We start from the raw sequence: 19,046 nt of genomic DNA on the forward strand, positions 1-19,046 counted from the left end.
TGGACTGTAGCCTGCCAGGCTCCTCTGTCCATGGAATTCTCCAGGCAAGAATACTGGAATGGGCTGCCATTTCCTCCTCCAGGGGATCTTCCTGACCCAGGGATCAAAACCGCAGAGGATTCTTTACCACTGAGCCACCTGGGAAGCTCCAGTATCATTTTTTTTTAATTTATTTATTTTTTTAATTGAAGGATAATTGCTTTACAGAATTATATTGATTTCTGCCAAACATCATGCTTTTCATCTGTTTTTAAAAGAATGGTTAGGTGTGATAGAATTTTCTATTTTTTCTGATTCAACTGTTTTATTTTTCAATCTTGATGACCTTTCATAATCTGGAAACTTTAAAATGCTGATTCTTAGCTCTGGCCTCTAGAAAATACAATTTCCTTACTCTAAGGATGGGCTTCTGTAAATTTTAAAGCTCCCCAGGTGATTCTAATGTGCTGTCCAGATTGAAAACCACTGAATTTAACCAAAACTAAGGAAATCTGTGGGTTTCTGAGACTATAATCCTGCGAACACTATCCACACAATGGCAGAGTAACGACTTCTGGAGACTAGCCTTGCACCCCCAAATTTATAAAGTTACAGCAAATAGCACAAAGGATTAACCAAATCCTTTGATCTCAAAAACTTCTGAAAATCTAGTCACTTCGCTTCCCCTTTTCCATTTTTCCAAATCAAAGGCTTCAGACAGATTATCTTTAAGCAGGTTTCCAAGGACTACCACTGAAACTGAAATGTTGGTAGTTTCCAGCAGATAATCAGAATGGAACTGATATGAAGAACTGCTCTTGAAGTATTGGAATTACCTATTGATCCTATGGTGGTTTAAAATATACAGAAGGAAGGGAAGGGAGGAAGGGATAGAAGAAAGAGAAAAGGGAGAGAAGGAGAGAAGAAACAGCTCCTATGAGATAATATTCATTTTTGTTGTTAAGCTGATTTTTTCAGTAGAAATAGTCCAAAGGAGTTTTTTTTTTTTTTTTTCCTCTCTCTCTGAGTCTAAAAGTGAAAGGGCAAATTAAAAAATTAACTTCAGACTTGACGATCCATTTGGACATCAGGAAAGCCCCACAGAGACAGGTTAGCTCAATTTGTTGAAAGATAACAACAGTAAGATCAAGGTGAACTAATACGATCTCCATGTAAGACAGTTCACTACCCTCTATTCTCCAGCCACTGACAGTATTGCTAAATCCAACCAACCATTTTAGAAAATGTATTCTCCTGAACAATAGGGAAATTTAGTGAGAATAAGTAAAAGGCTCAGGGCAGATCTACAGCACTAATGGGAAAAATCAATCACCTTTATATGTGAGGGATGGCTCAGTTCCATGACATTATCTTTGAGTCTCCCATCTGTTACCCAGGAAAACAAGAACTTGCTTTTTGATGATAGAAAACCCCAATGAGAATCTAAAATGCTCCTCTTTCCTCTTTGATTTTGTTTGGGTTTCCATAGACAAAGTGTGGTTTGATGAGGATTATCTAAAAAAAAAAAAATCCTTGGAGTTTACCCTGGGTTTGCCAGACAAGGAGCCCATGTAGACTTTTCTCCTGATGGGAGCACCTACATTAAGATTCAGTTTCCTGCAGCAACACTGCATCCAGTCGAAGGCGCAACCATTCCCGTGGTCTTCACTTGCCAACCCCAGTTTTTCTCTGCTAGGCTTCCTCATGCACCTACAGTCAGCTGGAAGCTGGGTGATCCAAGATGGTCTCTCTCACACATCTGAAAGTTGGTTGACTTTTAAATGGAGCACCAGTTCTGTTCCATATGATTTTTCACCCTCCACTAAGCTTGTGCATTAGTGTTTTAGGGCTGCCATAGCAAAATACCACAGACTGGGGGCTTAAACAACAGAAATTTACCTCCTCACATTTCTGGAGGCTAAAAATTCAAGCTCAAGCAGTCAGTAGGCTTGGTGTCTTCTGAAGGCCTCACTCCTTGGCTTCTAGATGGCCATCTTCTCCCTGGCTCTCCACATGGTCTTCCCTCTGTGTGAGTCTGTGTCCTAAGCTCCTCTTCCTATAAGGACACTATTCATACTGAATTAGAGCCCACCCCACTGATTTCATTTAACCTTCACTACTTCTTTGATAGCTCTATTTCCAGATACAGTCACATTCTGAGATGCTGGAGGACTCTGACATATGAATGGGTTGGAGGGGGGAGTTGGAGGGGCACAATTCATCCTGTGGACACAATTTATCTCATGGACACATTCACATGGTGGCCTCAGGGTTCCAAGCACAGCAAGGAAAAAGCCCAATACAAGTGCTTTGTAAACCTCTGCTTGTGTTGTACTTGCTTAAGTTTTATTGGTCAAAGGTAGTCTCAAGGCCAGAGTCAGTGTAGCGTGGCAATACTCTAGGACATGGCTTCTCAGGTGCTGCTAGTGGTAAAGAGCTGGCCTGCCAATGCAGGAGACCTAAGAGATGCAAGTTGGATCGCTGGGTGGGGAAGATCCCCTGGAGGACATGGCAACCCACTCCAGTATTCTTACCTGGAGAATTCCATGGACAGAGGCACCTGGCGGGCTATCATCACAAAGAGTTCGACACAACTGAAGCGACTTAGCATGCACCTTAGGACATGGATAGAGGGAGGGGAATAATTTGTGACCATTGCTGTAGCCCACAACATGTTGTGATGGAAACAGATAATAACTGGTTCACTCTCACCCCTGAAGAACTTCACCCCAGTAGGGGTAGAGTTCAGATACCCCTTTCTAGAAAAATAACTTTCTGTGTAATGAGATTCACTGTGGGCTATGACATAGTGCGGTGTCAATACAAACAAGTCATTTTTCCTTATCAAAAGAGAAAACCAATCCTCATCTTTCCTGTTAGGGAACATTTAACAGGAGGATTCCTGCATGCTGTTCTCTATTTCTCAAGGATTCTCTGTTCCTTATCAGTTCCTATTCCGAGAACGAGTAAAGCTGCACACAGTTCTCAGGCCTGAGGTCATAGGACGAGACATGCTATGGCTCTTTTCAGCGTCAGTGACCTTGTATGTATTAGACTATCCATATTGTGGCTATTGATAAAATTTCATTCTGTGTAATAGCTGAGTAATCATCTTACTAAAGATATATAAGCCTGCATTTCTGCTAATAAAATACCCTTGCTCCATCAGAGCTTGGGTCCCTGTGTCTTTCTTTTTGTCTTTCTCTCTCTTTTTCACTTTCTTTATCGTTGACTCTGGACCACTAGGTTCTAGTCCATTAAAGTACCTCAACACTTCCCCTTTCTCACACAGACCTTATGAGATCAGATGTGAAAACTCTTTGGAAGAAATGTGCTCTATCAGTCTCCTTAAGTGACATGTGTATCATACTGATCAACCTGAGATATCTTAATTCAAGTCATGTGGATGTCTGGCATCAATACTGAGTCACTTAGCAGAGATATGTTGCCTTGGGTGTTGCCCTGTCCCCAGAGTTTTCACAAGTATTGCCTTTTAACAAGACACTTCCAAATTCAGACTGAGCCTTTCAAGTGACATTGTGACTGTCACTGCTAAGTCTCTGTCAGACTAAGCTTTCTGTCCAGTGGTCAGTAAATAGCATAAGATTTGCACAGTTCATTGGCTCCAACTCAATTTGAGTAGTGTCAGAAACTTCAGAGGTTCCAAGAACCAATGAGCACAGGAAATGAGTTTTTGTAATAAATGTTTCACAGGGAAGAACAAGGTCAAACATCTATCTGCATCCATCCATCCTTTTAAGACACACACAGCTCAAGTGCTTCCTATTTCATGATACATTCTTAGATCATCCTTGCCCATAGAGATCTCTCCTTCTGAGTGTCAATCATGTTTTACTGAATCGACTAGACTTAACAAGAAGCAAAGAACAACTGACTTTATTTTTCTCACCTTTCCCCCTTAGTTTGAGTAGCACAGTCATTCGTTACCACCTCTTAATTCTGCTGTCCCAGGCTGTTAGCTAGTCACAGCCTCAGCCACCTGCCTTCCTTCACTTTAAGCCAGATTCAGATACCAACCTCAAAGTCTTCTAAATTCTAAGCAATGCAGCCAGTCTTTCTGAATAATTCTCTTGAAACACCCCTTCACTTGGCTTAAAAACAGTGAAAAGTCCTGATGGGGGTGGTAGAAATGCATATAACTCTCTCAACTCCCTCCAAAGAATTCCTTTCTTGCAATGCTTCAATTTCTCCTCCCCTATTTAAGCTGGAAGTGGATGATGAGCTAATAAGGACAGACCAGTTCACCATTTCTTGAATTCTGCCCAGGTGGTCTTGTCCAACATACAGCTTGCCTGATGAGTGTGGATACTTCACAGTAGTCAATTTGTTCTCAGCCTTTGGAATCATCACCATAAATATGAGACAAGCTGTTACTGATAACAGAAACATCTAACAACTTTTTACTCTTCTATATGTATTGTCCTTAACAAAATTGCCTTATTGTACTGAGTAGGCTCAGTGTGTAAAGAATCTATCTGCAATCCAGGAGACCTGGGTTAGATCCCTGGGTCAGGAAGATCCACTGAAGGAGGGTATGGCAACCCACTTCAGTATTCTTGCCTGGAGAATTCCATGGACAGAGGAGCCTGGTGGGCTATGGTCCATGGGGTAGCAGAGTCAGGCATGACTGAAGCAACTGAGCACCACGCACCCCTGTAAGACGAGACATATTTAGACCTTGGAAAAATGAGAATTTGGAGAAAATGAAAAAAAGAAAAGAATATAACTTGTACTCTTGAGGTCTTCACACACTAGTGGAGATTATAGTAGAAGCTTTTTGGAATTATTTGTCTATTCCAATGGCCTGATTTCCCAATTCTTGGAAGTTAATCTCCATTCCCCTTAATAGACCCCAATAGCTATGTCTGTGTGGTAATGTCACTTGTTAACCATGGCTGACATCTTCCTCAAGATGAGCCAATTATATGACTTTACTGGGAATTAAGAATTAGACTGAAATCACATCAGACTCTGCAGCTGGAAGGGTGAAAGAAAAGTGAAAGTGTCAGTCGCTTAGTACTGTCCAACTCTTTGCCACCCCATGGACTGTAGCCTGCCAGGCTACTCTGTCCACCGAATTCTCCAGGCAAGAATACCAAAGTGGGTGGTCATTTCCTACTCCACACTGGAAGGGGAGACATTTTATACCTTGTGGAATAGAGAGGAAGAGAAAGTCAATCTGTGGAGAAAGTGGTAGACATACAAAGAAGTCAGAAGTTTCACAAGGATTATACTAAGATTCTTTGATGAATGTAGCCCTTGACTCGTAACACCTGCCCTGAATTTTTTCATAATAAATGATACAAACCTTTGAGGCTAAACTATGTACTTTTGCAATTATTTGTGACATCTGCATCTCTTTTTCCTTTTAAGTAAAAACTGACTGTCTCAGGTTTGAATATACAGATCTATGTGCTGGCTCTACTTCCCCTCCCACCCACCAATCAGCCATCACCAATCCTATCTGCTGAGTTCAAATGCAGCCTCAGACCTTTCTCAGCCCAGAGGAAGACAGCTACCCCAGCCCTTTTAAGATAGTAGGAAATAAGGTCCATTTGCCATTTAGGGTGATTTTGTAAGGACCTAAAATTTGTCACTCTCTCAACAGAATGGGGACTCTGTCTATCCAATCATTTTAGCCAACACTGTAGAATTTCCATAATACTAAGAATCAGTGCTGAAGCTATTTGCTAGGCAATTTGATTCTCAATGGACTGAATAAACAAGTTAACCAGATGATTTCCTAGTGTCTCTAGGCTCTCCTTCTCTACTTCTTTCAGCTATTTATAAAGCCTCTTCAAACAATCATTTTGCCTTCCTGCATTTCCTTTTCTTTGGGATGATTCTGGTCACCATGGACATGGACAATAACATGGACATAACATGGATAATGTTAAGAACCTCTGTCCACAGTTCTTCAGGCACTCTAACAGATCTTAATTCCTTAAATCTATTTGTCAAAAATAGCTGAAAAAACAAGAGAAGTGAAAGGCAAAAAAGAAAGGGAAAGATATACCCAACTGAATGCAGAATTCCAAAGAAGATCAAGGAGTGATAAGAAAGGCTTTTTAAGTGAACAATGCAAAGAAATAAAGGAAAACAATAGAATGAGAAAGACTAGCACTTTCTTCAAGAAAATTGGAGATATTAAGGGAACATTTCATGCAAACATTTCATGCATTTGGGCAATGCACAAATAAAGGACAGAAACAGAAAGGACCTAACAGAAGGAGAAGAGACTAGGAGTTGCCAAGAAAACACAGAACTACACAAAAAGATCTTAATGACCCAGATAACCACAATGGTGTGGTCACTCACCTAGAGCCATATCTCCTAAAGTCTGAAGTCAAGTGGGCCTTAGGAAGCATTACTGCCAACAAAGCTAGTGGAGGTAACAGAGTTCCAGGTGAGCTATTTCAAATCCTAAAAGATGATGCTATTAAACTGTTGCACTCAATATGCCAACAAATTTGGAAAACTCAGTAGTGGCCACAGGACTGGAAAAGGTCAGTTTTCATTCCAATCCCAAAGAAGGACAATGCCAAAGAGCATTCAAACTAACACACAATAGCCTTCTTTTCACATGCTAGCAAGGTCATGCTCAAAATCCTTCAAGCTAGGCTTCAACAGTACATGAACTGAGAACTTCCAGATGTACAAGCTGGATTTTAAAAAGGCAGAGTAACCAGAAGTCAAATTGCCAACATCCAATGGATATAGAAAAAACAAGGGAATTCAAAAAAAAAAAAAAAACCATCTATTTCTGCTTCATTGACTATGCTAAAGCATTTGATTGTGTGGATCACAACAAACTGGAAAATTCTTAAAGAGACGGGAATACCAGACTACCTTATCTGCCTCCCGAGAAACCCATATGCAGGTCAAGAAGCAACAGTTAGAACTGGACATGGAACAATGGACTGGCTCAAAATTGGGGAAGGAGTATACCAAGGCTATATATTGTCACCCTGCTTATTTAACTCCTATGAAGAGTACATCATGCAAAATATCAGCCTGGATGAATCACAAGCTGGAATCAAGACTGCTGGGAGAAATATAAAAAACCTCAGATATCCAGATGATGCTACTCTAATGGCAGAAAGCAAAGAGGAACTAAGAGCCTCTTGATGAGGGTGAAAGAGGAGAGTGAAAAAGCTAGCATAAATCTCAATATTCAAAAAACTAACATCATGGCATCTAGTCCCATCACTTCGTGGCAAATAGATGGGGAAAAAGTGGAAATAGTGCAAACTTTATTTTTTGGGGCTTCAAAAATTATCATGGACAGTGACTGCAGCCATGAAATTAAAAGATGCTAGCTCTTCAGAAAAAAAGCTATAATATACTTAGTTCAGTTCAGTTCAGTCACTCAGTCGTGTCCGACTCTTGGCGACCCCATGAACCGCAGCATACCAGACTTCCCTGTCCATCACTAACTCCTGGAGTTTACTCAAACTCATGTCCATTGAGTCAGTGATGCCATCCAAACATCCCATCCTCTGTCGTCCCCTTCTCCTCCTGCCCTCAATCTTTCCCAGCATCAGGGTCTTTTCCAATGAGTCAGCTCTTCGTATCAGGTGGCCAAAGTATTGGAGTTTCAGCTTCAACATCAGTCCTTCCAATAAACACCCAGGACTGATCTCCTTTAGGATGGACTGGTTGGATCTCCTTGCAGTCCAAGGGACCCACAGTTCAAAAGCATCAATTCTTTGGCACTCAGCTTTCACTATAATATACCCGCTGCTAAGTCACTTCAGTCGTGTCCAACTCTGTGCAATCCCATAGATGGCAGCCCACCAGGCTCCCCCGTCCCTGGGATTCTCCAGGCAAGAACACTGGAGTGGGTTGCAATTTCCTTCCCCAATGCCCATGAAAGTGAAAAGTGAAAGTGAAGTCGCTCAGTTGTGTCTGACCCTTAGCAACCCCATGGACTGCAGCCTACCAGGCTCCTCCATCCACGGTATTTTCCAGGCAAGAGTACTGGAGTGGAGTGCCATTGCCTTCTCCGATATACCTAGACAGTGTATTAAAAAGCAAAGACATCACTTTGCTAAAAAAGGTCTCTATAGTCAAAGCTATGGTTTTTCCAGTAGCCATGTACAGATGTGAGAGTTGGACCATAAAGAAGGCTGAGCACCAAAGACTGATGCTTTCAAAGTGTGGTGCTAGAGAAGACTCTTGAGAGTCTCTTGGACAGCAAGGAGATCAAACCAGTCAATCCGAAAAGAAATCAACCCTGAATATTCATTGGAAGAACTGCTGTTAGAGCTCCAGTACTTTGGCCACCTGATGCAAAGAGCTGACCCACTGGAAAAGACTCTGATGCTGGGAAAGATTGAGGGCAGGAGGAAAAGGGAGGACAGAGGAGGAGACGGTTGAATGGCATCACCAACTCAATGAACATGAGTTTGAGCAAACTCTGGGAGATTGTGAAGGACAGGGAAGCCTGGCGTGCTGCAGTCCATGGGATTGCAAAGAGTTGAACGTGAATAAGCGACTGAACAACAACTATTAGGCTCTCCTTATTAGGTCATTAGATTAGGTCATTAGAAAGTCAAGAACTCGCATTTATACATAATAGTGTGAAGAATTCATGTTAGGAGCCCTGGCTCCAAATCCCAGGTCCAACACTAATTTGTCATGAAACAAGGACAATCATTCTGTTGACCGACCTCTAGAGGGTTCTTGTAATGAGCAAGATGATCATTCAAGTTTGTGCACATGCTTTGAGTACCTTCAGATGGTCTGCTACCACCATATAGATCTCCCAACACCCAATAAATGCCTTTGGTAAGATATGCCTCAGGGAAAGGCCTGAAATAAGAGGTATCCATTCAAGTGGTACCATTTATGTGTAAATACGATGCTCATTAATGACTAAATGCCCCTTTTAAAGGACCTTGGGGGTAAGTTCCACTGTCAATTTAGTCCCATGGAGCATTTATCATTGATCAAAATTTTGTAAGATTTTTTTTTTATCTTACAAGAAAATTATGCAACTTTATTTCACTTTTTGGAGCCAAGATCAATGGGAAAAACTGTTAAATTAGCACATCCTAGGTGCCTGGGAACATCTATTCTTGTTCCTTTTGAAGCATGAGCACTACTGCTATTTTTAATTCGACTCATCTATATCAGATTGAATTTTATAAAAGAGCTTATATTTTAAACAAGAAGAAATCAAAAATTGAGGAGGTATCAGTCATGAGTGACTAAGCGATATTTCAGAAGAAAAAAAACACCTGTCCTGCAGGTCAGTCATCTACCTAGAGGGATTTTCCAAGGATCTCTTTCAACACTCATATTCTCTGATTTATGTTACTGAATCCAAGTTTGGTGTCCTTGCCACACAACAGGCCAATAACTGGGAGGTGAGATGTTGAGGCAAGGAATAGCAATTTTATTCAAAAGCCAGGCATCCAAGAATAGGGTGGGTTAGTGCCCTAAAGTACCAACTTATCAGGATCTGGATGCCAGTTTCTTTTATAGAACAGAGAGGGGAGGAGGGGAGGAAGTAAGACTTGCAAGATATCTCATGGCTTGGCTAGCATCTGGGATGGGGGTGTTGATTTCTTCTTTTCTGCAGCCATTCACAGGTGGGGAGGGTCAGAGTGTTTCCCTGTGAGCTGAACAAAGGCACTTTAGTTTAACATTCAAGCAAAAGGGAAGGGTTCCCCCAGGCAGGCCATTATGTACCCTTATAGCTATAGACAGCATCCTTTCAGTGATCATAGTAATAAAAGCAGTGGAGAGTAAAGATTAAAGCAAAAGAAATAGATCCAACATAGGCTCAGATTCTGTTCTGTCCTGTTACAATTTCATCTGCACGTTAGTCATTATGGCAACTTTAAGATTATTCAGGACAAAGTTAACAAACCCAAGATGCCCAGTTCAGTCCACAGCCCAGTAGGGGCCCCTCTTCAGATTCCAGCAGGTTTCCCAGTGGAGATTGGTGGGAAAGGCCTAGGGCTAGCTCACTACCCAGTCCCTCGATCTGAGGACAACTGAAGCAGGAGATCCAAGGTCTACGGCAGCATTCTCTTCCTCCAGGAAACTGTTCTAAAGCTGTCTGGTAATAAAGTTAGAACCGTGTATTGTTCACCCACTATGCTCTGTGTCAGCAATACATGATAAGGAACACAAACACAAATAGAAGACGTCATTCCCAATCCCAGGAAGTTCTTGGTGTTGTGATGGGGAAAGAGGCAAGAGTTGACATAGCTACAATGCAGGACCAGAGGTTAAGAGATGGATGAAAAGTGTAAGTCAGGGGCAAGATGAGAGGCAGAGGGGTGAAGTGGTTAGCATCCTTGGCTCAGGGTCATACCACTGCCTGGGCTCAAAAGCTTGCTCTGCTGCTTACAAAATGTGTGACTCTGGGAAAGTCACTTAACCTCTCTGTGCATCAGTTCCTTCATAAAGCCAGGTTAATGATAGTACCTACATCACTTAAAGGGGTTAACATAGATAAAGCCCATGGAGCACTCTCAGGCACTCCGCATGCTGTTATGAGTGAAGAAGGTGGCCCTTTCATGCTCTTTACAGGGGAGTCCCCAAAAAGACAGAACAGAAAGCTGGTGAAGGGCAATCTTCTTGTCAACCAAACCATTTGGTATACCATCTAGTGATTTAGGAAGCAGATCTCTGGAGAAAGATGGCTCTTACTTCCAGAGACCAACCCCCTTAATCGTATCACTTGAGAGACCACTCCACAGTCACCAGGAGGGACAACAAGCTAGAGCTTCATTAAGAGGTCTTACTGTCCTTAAAATTTAACGATTTTTTTTAAGAAATTAAGTTGAATGGTGAATCTCTCTTTTGCTAGTTCTGTGCAACAGTAAGTTTCTCCCCTTTACTTTTGGGATTCAGCTTCTATTTAAAACTTTTGATCATCTAATAGTATCACTGAGTAACCTTAATTTTGCCTCAAATCAAAAAAAAAAAAAGAAGAAGAAGAAGAAGCATCCTTGTGTCTCCAAAGAGAACCTAGGGAAGAGAAGAGTTGGAAAGAGAAAGGAGATGCAATCAGCACTGTTTCTCCATCCGTACTTTACTGATGACCAGGCTCTTACACTCAGGGACGAGAGTTTTGAACTCCACAGGTATTGTATGGAGAACTCTGATCTGGTCTGAAGACAGACCCCAAGCTCTTAAATATCTGAGCATAGCATCTAATTATTATAAATAATAAACTCTCAGCATCAAAGCTGGCTGGATGGATGGATAGAGAAAGAGATAATCAATAGGTGGACAGATCTAGGGGTTAGGGAGATAAATAAAAAACTAAGTAAATACTATCTTTTTTTCAGCATCAGGAAATTCTCATGTCTCCACACATTTTCCCCAAGATCTACTGTGTCTGAAATCCCATTGTGAACTTGCCTTTCAGTTAAGTAGTGCATGCCCTTTGCAAGCATTATTTTATAAATTCAAAAATTATCAAGATTGATAGCTCATTGTGTCTCTAACACCTTAGCCTGAACACAACCATCAGATGCCCTCTCTTCTGCTAGAGGAACAAGGATGCTGGAGATGGAGTGCCTACAGAGTTATAAAAGGGCCAGCAGCTGAGAAAGAAGACCAGTAGTGCCCAGAGACAAATTTTCTACCTTCGTAAGTTTGTTGAGAGCTGGTCCTCAGTCTCTGTTTTGTCCAAATATCTTCCTCTGACTTAACAGCAAATTCAGGAAAATTTAGCATTCAGCTCTTGCTTCCTCCCAGGTCGTGCAGTGGCAAAAAATTCACCAATCAATGCAGAAGGTGAAAGATATGCGAGTTCAATCCCTGGCTCTGGAAGATCCCCTGGAATAGGATATGGCAACCCACTCCAGTATCCTTACCTGGATAATCCCATGGGCAGAGGAGCCTGGCTGGCTACAGTCCATGGAGTCTCAAAGAGTTGGGGAAGACTTAGCAACTAAGCATGCACATGCCTTGCTTCTAGCTTTATAGCTAAAATTTCAGAAAAGTGGGGTGGAGGGAGACATACTTCAGTTGATAAGTCAGTCCTGGCTTGGTGAACACATGCTTTAATTGCCAGAGAAATAAATGGCAAATGGTTGAATTATAGTTGGTGGTGACATTACTCTAAACAGCTCAGGCTGCAAGAAGAGATGTGGGAATGAAAATATCCAAAGAACATCATTGTCATGGGCATTTCAAATGCAACACAACCAGCCAAATCAATCACAGTTTAAAAAAAAAAAAACTGGCCAAAGGCCACCCTCTAGTCAATCCTGGAAGAGAAAACTGTAGCGACATATGTTCCCTTAAAAATGGAAAATTGCAATTCATTTCCAAAGTAATCATTTCTCGTGCCTGCCCCAACTTTTTTATGCCTCTCTGAACTTCCTGAGTATATTTACAGCGCAAAACTTTCTTCCTGTATGTGTTCATGCTGTGTTTTATTTGCATTGCAGAATATCACTGTAGCCCTCCCAGTCCTTATAAATTAAGTTTATTTTGAGATGAAAGGAATGGAACAGAAGTAGTTCCTGCTGTGACTTAATGCTGTAAGAGTTTATTTCTTTGTTTTTCTTGGGAAACTATATTGATGGGACAGACAGGGGGAAAAAAGATAAAATGCCTCCCCAAATTCCATGCCAGTTTTCACTCGCATTTTTAAAAAAACAATGTATGTAAATAATCCCCTTCCAGATGTACTCGGATCAAACAGGGACACTGGGTAATTGAGAAGCAAGATTTCCATCTGCTCTATCAATCCAAAGGCAAAAAGTGGAATGTAAAAAAAAAAATTTAACATCTAAAAACACAACAACATTGACCCAGCTGCCATGCAGCAGGTCTGTGTTCTCCAAGGCTTTGTCCAGAGCCAGGACAACATTCCCCACCCCATTCTATTGGCCCATTTGTCTCCTGTACCCCACCCTCATTGGCCACTGTGCACTCATCCATTTATCCAATCACCCGGCCTTCACATTAATTTTGTGGTCCTGAAATGATATTAAATCCTACACAGCAGGGACTTCCCTGATGGTGCAGCAGCTAAGACTCCTAGCTCCCAATGCAGGGGGCCCACGTTCCATCTGGTCAGGGATGCAACTAGAACCCACATGCCACAACTAAGCATCCCGCATGCTGCCACAAAGATCTAAGATCCCAAGTGCCACAACTAAAACCCAGAGCAGCCAAATAAATCATTTCTTTATTTTTAAAATCCCACACTGCACTAATCTTTTCACATATGTCTGCTTTGTCTTTCAGGCTAAACAGGAAGCCTTTTCAAGAGGAGGAAGCTTGTCTTTCATTGCTCAGCCTTCATATTGGCTTCCAGCAAAGAACCCTCCTACTAGAAGTATAATAAACCCAATTAGAAAAAATAAAGTTGATTTTACTTCATCTTAAAATATACTGACGTGCCCAGTAAAGCCAGATTTTATCACATATGAACACTGGGAAGAAAACAGAGTTTCTCAAGTTCCCAGTCCTCCCTATTTCTAGAGTCAGAAATACCACCTTGGAGCAGACAGCTTCTCTGAGAAGAGGGAGCTGGGGGCTTCTCTAAGTTATTTAGATGAAAGCAAGTGCCCATTCATTCTGGAAAAATTCCCTACCCAGATGCCTCTGTCTGGGCAAGGAGACCTGCAGACAGAGGCAGCAGCAGTCAGTGCGCGCCCTTCCCTTGTGAGCATCTGCATCTGCTCATGTTCCCCGGGGTCTTGGAGCTTCCTGACAGGAAGGGGAGGAGGACCAGGGCCCTCTGCCTGCTGTGGTTTAAAGCTACTGGACGGATCCATGGATTGAGGCAGCAGCTGGCAGGAAAGGAGGATGGGGCTCCCTGGAAGAAATGGACCACAAGCATCATTCAACTCAGAACTTGCTCCTCACTGGGGAGGCCTGGAACTGGCATTTGAAGCCTCTCTTTGGACCCACCTTCTCCACAGAGGAAGAAACTCGTGGGCAATGACTGCATGCAGTTTGTTATGGACTGAATTGTGCTGCTCAACCAAAAGGTTTATGTTGGAGTTCTAACCCCCTCTGTGTCTATCTCTGGAGACAGGATCATTAGGAAGTACTGAATTGTTAAGGTTAAATGAGATTATAGAGTCCTGATCTGATAGGACTGCAGCCTTGAAAGAACATGGAGTGCCTCTCCATGAATGTCCATCTGTCTGTCTCTCTCTATCTCCACCACATAAGGACACTGCAGAGAGAAATGAGCCGTCTACAAGCCAGGAAGAGAGCTCTCACCATGCACCAACCTTGCTGGACCTTGACCTGAGATTTCCAGCCTGGAGTACTGTGAGAAAATAAATGTCTGTTGCTTAAATCAACCAGTCTAAAATATTCCATTTGGCAGCCCAAGCTAACTAGTATAGGTATTGTCACCTTTATTTAGTAGATTAGGAAACTGAACTCATAAAGGTTCAAGATAACGTGCTCAAGATCATACAGCCAGGAAGTACCAGAGCCAAAGGTCCACCCACACTGTTTTCATTTTGCCAAGCTCAGTTTCTGATGGCAAACCACATTCACAGTAATCCACTGTTACAGGAAAGGGAGACAGGCTAATTCATCAGACAATAGTGAGAAATGTATCAGCCACTGTATAGCCGTGTGATCAGTTAGTCATATCTGACTCTCTGAAGCCCCATGGACTGTAGCCCACCAGGCTCCTCCCCAGGCAAGAATAATGGAGTGGGGGTGCTATTTCGTACTGCGAGGAATCTCCTGACCCTGAGATCAAACCCGCATCTATTGCACCTCCTGCATTAGCAGGCAGATTCTTTACCACTAGAGCCATATGGGAAGTCCATTATAGCCTTAGGTGGGCCTGGAATAGGAGGAAAGCAAGTTCTACCAGAAATTCCTGTTAAATGAATGGAAGGATGGATAGATGGATGGGTGTACTCCTCCAGGTTGGAGCTAGCAAGGCCTCCCGGAAGAGGTGACAATTAGGAAGCTTGCATTCTTTGCTCAGAACCTCGGGCACAGTGAACACTTTCCTTGCTCTCAGATCCCCTGAGGGATTAGTCCTCCTCTGACCACACAGCACTGGGAAACCTGCCTTTGCAGGGTCAGTGCCTTCTGCTTGTCCCCGCAGTGTTTTATATGAAAATGACAACAAATCAATATGTGGGATGGCTGATTATTGGTCCTTCTTCTGCCCTCCTTTCCTGAATTTGTACCTTTCCTGCAGTACAGGTAGAGGCTTCATAAATTATTAATAAATTAAATTTTTTTCTTTTCCCTACCTCAGTGCACATGGTCTCCCAGTTGCTTTCAGACTGAGGGTTGCCAAAAGAAGGAAGAATTCTTTATGTATTTTACTCTTGAAACGGAAGACCTGAAATAAGCAGGAGTACTTTCTACACCCCATAGGAGAACTGGGAAGACAGAGAAAGGAGGAGACTGTAGCTCCACTCTCTTCTGCCCTCAGGGACACCAAAAGAGGATCCTCTGGAGTGCGTGCAATGATGTGACCCTGGAAGAGATCTGGGAGGAGAGACCAGAGGTTCTACCCCCAGGGGCTTGGAGGAGAGGAAGGGCAGCCCAGGAGTCAGGACCTGGGTGGCGGCTACAGAAATCTACAGGGAGCTGAACCAGAAGGTAAAAGCCAAGCCACGTCTATGGGTCACTCCTTGTCACTCAAGGCGCCACACTGTGGGAGCAGGAAGCCCCATGAACTGTCCAGCTTGTGTTGCTGGGGTGGAGCGCCTTCCAGCTCAGGCACCTGTACTCTGTCTGTGGATTCTCCACCGGAGGGAAGAAGTGCGCTTACCTTGGGTCCCACACTGGCCGAGCCCCACCCACACTGCTCTCTGTGGACTGCCCTTTCACTCAACACGAATAGCTAACCCATAGACCTTACTGTGAAAAAATGTAAATACTTATATATTTGTTCAGTCATGTCCAATTCTTTGCAACCCCATGAACTGCAGCAAGACAGGCTTCCCTATCCTTCTCTATATCCCAGAGCTTACTCAAACTTATGTTCGATGAGTCAGTGATGTCATCCAACCATCTCCTCTGTCATCCCCTTCTCCTCCTGCCTTCTATCTTTCTCAGCAGCCAGCTCTTCGCATCAGCTGGCCAAAGTATTGGAGCTTCAGCTTCCGAAGCAGTCCTTCCAATGAATATTCACGGTTGATTTCCTTGAGGAGTGACTGGTTTGATCTCCCTGCTGTCCAAGGGACTCTCAAGAGTCTTCTCCAACACCACAGTTCAAAAGCATCAGTTATTGGTTGCTCATTCTCCTTTATGGTCCAACTCTTACATCCATACATGACCACTGGAAAAACCATAACTTTGACTATAGGGACCTTTGTCAGCAAAGTAATGCCTCTGCTTTTCAATACACTGTCTAGGTTTGTCATAGATTTTCTTCCAAAGACCAAGCATCTTTTCATTTCATGGCTGCAGTCACCAATAAAGTCTGTCACTGTTTCCACTGTTTCCCCATCTATTTGCCATAAAGTGATGGGACCATATGCCATCATCTTCATTTTTTGAATGTTGGATTTTAAGCTAGCTTTTTCACTCTCCTCTTTCACCTTCATCCAGAGGTTCTTTAGTTCCTCTTCACTTTCGGCCATAAGGGTGGTGTCATCTGCATATCTGAGATTATTGATATTTCTCCCAGAAATCTGGATTCCAGTTTGTGATTCATCCAGCCCAGTATTTTGCATGATGTACTCTGCATATAAGTTAAATAAACAGGGTGACAGGTATATAGCTTTGAAACACTCCTTTCCCAATTTTGAACCAACCCTTTGTTCCATTTCTAGTTCTAACTGTTGCTTCTTGACCTGCATACAGGTTTCTCAGGAGGCAGGTAACATGGGCTCTTATTCCCCTCTCTTTAAGAATTTTCCAGTTGGTTGTGGTCCACACAGTCAAAGGCTTTAACATATTCAATGAAGCAGAAGTAGATATTTTTCTGGAATTCTCTTGCTTTTTCTAGGATCCAACATACGTTGGCAATTTGATCTCTGGTTCCTCTGCTTTTTCTAAATCCAGCTTGAACATCTGGAAGTTCTCAGTTCATGTACTGTTGAAGCTCAGCTTGGAGGATTTGGGGCATGACCTTGTTAGCATGTAAAATGAGTGCAGTTGTGCAGTAGTTTGAACATTATTTGGCATTCTCCTTCTTTGGTACTGGAATGAAAACTGACCTTTTCCAGTCCTGTGGCCACTGCTGAGTTTTCCAAATTTGCTGACACAATGAGTGCAGCACTTTAACAGCATCATCTTTTAGGATTTGCAATAGCTCAGCTGGAATTCCATCACCTCTACTAGCTTTGTTCGTAGTGATGCTTCCTAAGGCCCATTTGACTTCACACTCCAGGATGTCTGGCTTAGATGAGTGATCACATCATCATGGTTATCCAGATCATTAAGATCTTTTTTGTATAGCTCTTCTGTGTATTCTTGCCACCTCTTCTTAATATCTTCAGCTTCTGTTAGTTCCATACTGTTTCTGTCCTTTATTGTGGTTATCTTTACATGAAGTGTTCCCTTCGTATCTCTAATATACCAGTATAATAGATATATTTATACTTATAATATAAATTACATATATTTATACTTATTTAATCTGCTCAACAGCACTCTATTATAGTATCTCCAAAGTACATACCAACCTCTCTAGCATAGAGAGGTTAAATAAACTACCCACAGACACACACAGCTGAGCTTCAAACCAGACAGTCTGGCTCCAGATTCCTAGTTTCAACCACTGTTCAATACCACCTCTCATTGCTCAGGACCCATGTAAGACCCTTGAAACAAGAGAGTCGGGGAAGCAGAAGGTAAAGCATCATAGTACTTACGGGGCACAGGGCAAAGAAGATCACCCCCCGCCCCTGACTACACATGATCCAACCCATCCTGTATGGGACTCCAGGTCCACGATCCAGCTCTCATTCTTGTTGTTCAGTCATGTCTGACTGTAAACCAGCAGGCTCATCAGTCCATGGGATTTTTCAGGCAAGAATAGTGAGGTGGGTTGCCATTTCCTCCTCCAAGGAATCTTCCTGACCCAGGGATTGAACCCACACACATCCACATTTCCTGTGTTACAGGCACATTCTTTACTGCTGAGCTATTGGGGAAGCCCCCCCACTAGCTCTCATAGTACAATTAAACTCCTCCAGGTTCACAGCCCTGATTCATTTTTCTTGATACATCCATAGCTCCTAGACATCTTGCATGTACAAAGAGCTGAGTAAATGTTAAATATATTGAATTATTAGAAAGTATTAATAAAAGCTTTATATTTGAGCATGGTTTTGTCCTGGAGTGACCTGAAGGATACATTTCTCAAAGAAGTCCAGGCAGGTACCACGGATGGAGAAGCTCTTTATGTAACAGTGCTCTTCTCCATAGGCCAACGCTTGTTTTTCATTCTTCAGACACTGTGGAAAAATAACTTGCCTTTAATCATGACTTACACTTTTCACAGTTTTTTAAAATGCATCACCTCTGTTAATTCTGTAGTTTGAAGGAGGTATTCTCACACCTACTATGCAGGTTAAGAAACTGAGGCATTAAAGAGGTTAAATAAAGTATCCAACATCATACAGCTGCTCAGCAGCAAAACCAGTACCTAAAGGCCGATACCTGCTTCCTACTTGCTGGTTGGGCATTCTTTTCTTGGATGGTGAATGTATTCCTTATTCTCAGACTCCATAGGTTTAATTCCACAAGTACCTTTTCTCAGGCTGCACACCTGTTGGAGAGGATTGGGGGAGGGCATTTCACACAAAGCCTTGCTGGTTAAGCTCTCCATCGCCCTTGTGATGGACGAATGGACCGGCAGCATCAGCATCACCTGAAAGCTTATTAGAAATGCAGAGTCTTGGGCCCATTCAGGACATATTGAATCTGAATCTGCATTTTAACAAGATCTTCGGATGATCTGTATGCAAACAAAGGTCTGAGAACCACTGCTCTGGAAGACATACTCACAAGGGCAGTCATCAGCAGACATAAAGAAAGAAGCTGAATATTCTCTGGTGGATTCTGTGAGAGTTAAATGGGGTATATCATTTGACTACTACATTCAGATATTAACTTGGAAAGCA

At 42.5% G+C, this 19,046-nt stretch overlaps 1 long non-coding RNA gene across 1 annotated transcript; it reads right to left on the reverse strand.

The window, feature by feature from the left end:
* Positions 1–9,386: 9,386 nt before the first annotated feature.
* LOC147378217 (uncharacterized) lies at positions 9,387–18,693 on the reverse strand. Its single transcript, XR_015145251.1, has 4 exons — positions 18,583–18,693; positions 18,278–18,377; positions 11,610–11,670; positions 9,387–9,626 (listed from the first exon to the last, which is right to left on the reverse strand). It is a non-coding gene; the product is annotated as an uncharacterized LOC147378217 (long non-coding RNA).
* Between the last annotated feature and the right edge of the window lie 353 nt (positions 18,694–19,046).

This window comes from Bos grunniens, chromosome 2 (assembly GCF_055505025.1).
Source record: "Bos grunniens cultivar Pamir isolate PY7600 chromosome 2, Bosgru_T2T1.0, whole genome shotgun sequence".
In the NCBI taxonomy this organism is placed as follows: Eukaryota; Metazoa; Chordata; class Mammalia; order Artiodactyla; family Bovidae; genus Bos; species Bos grunniens.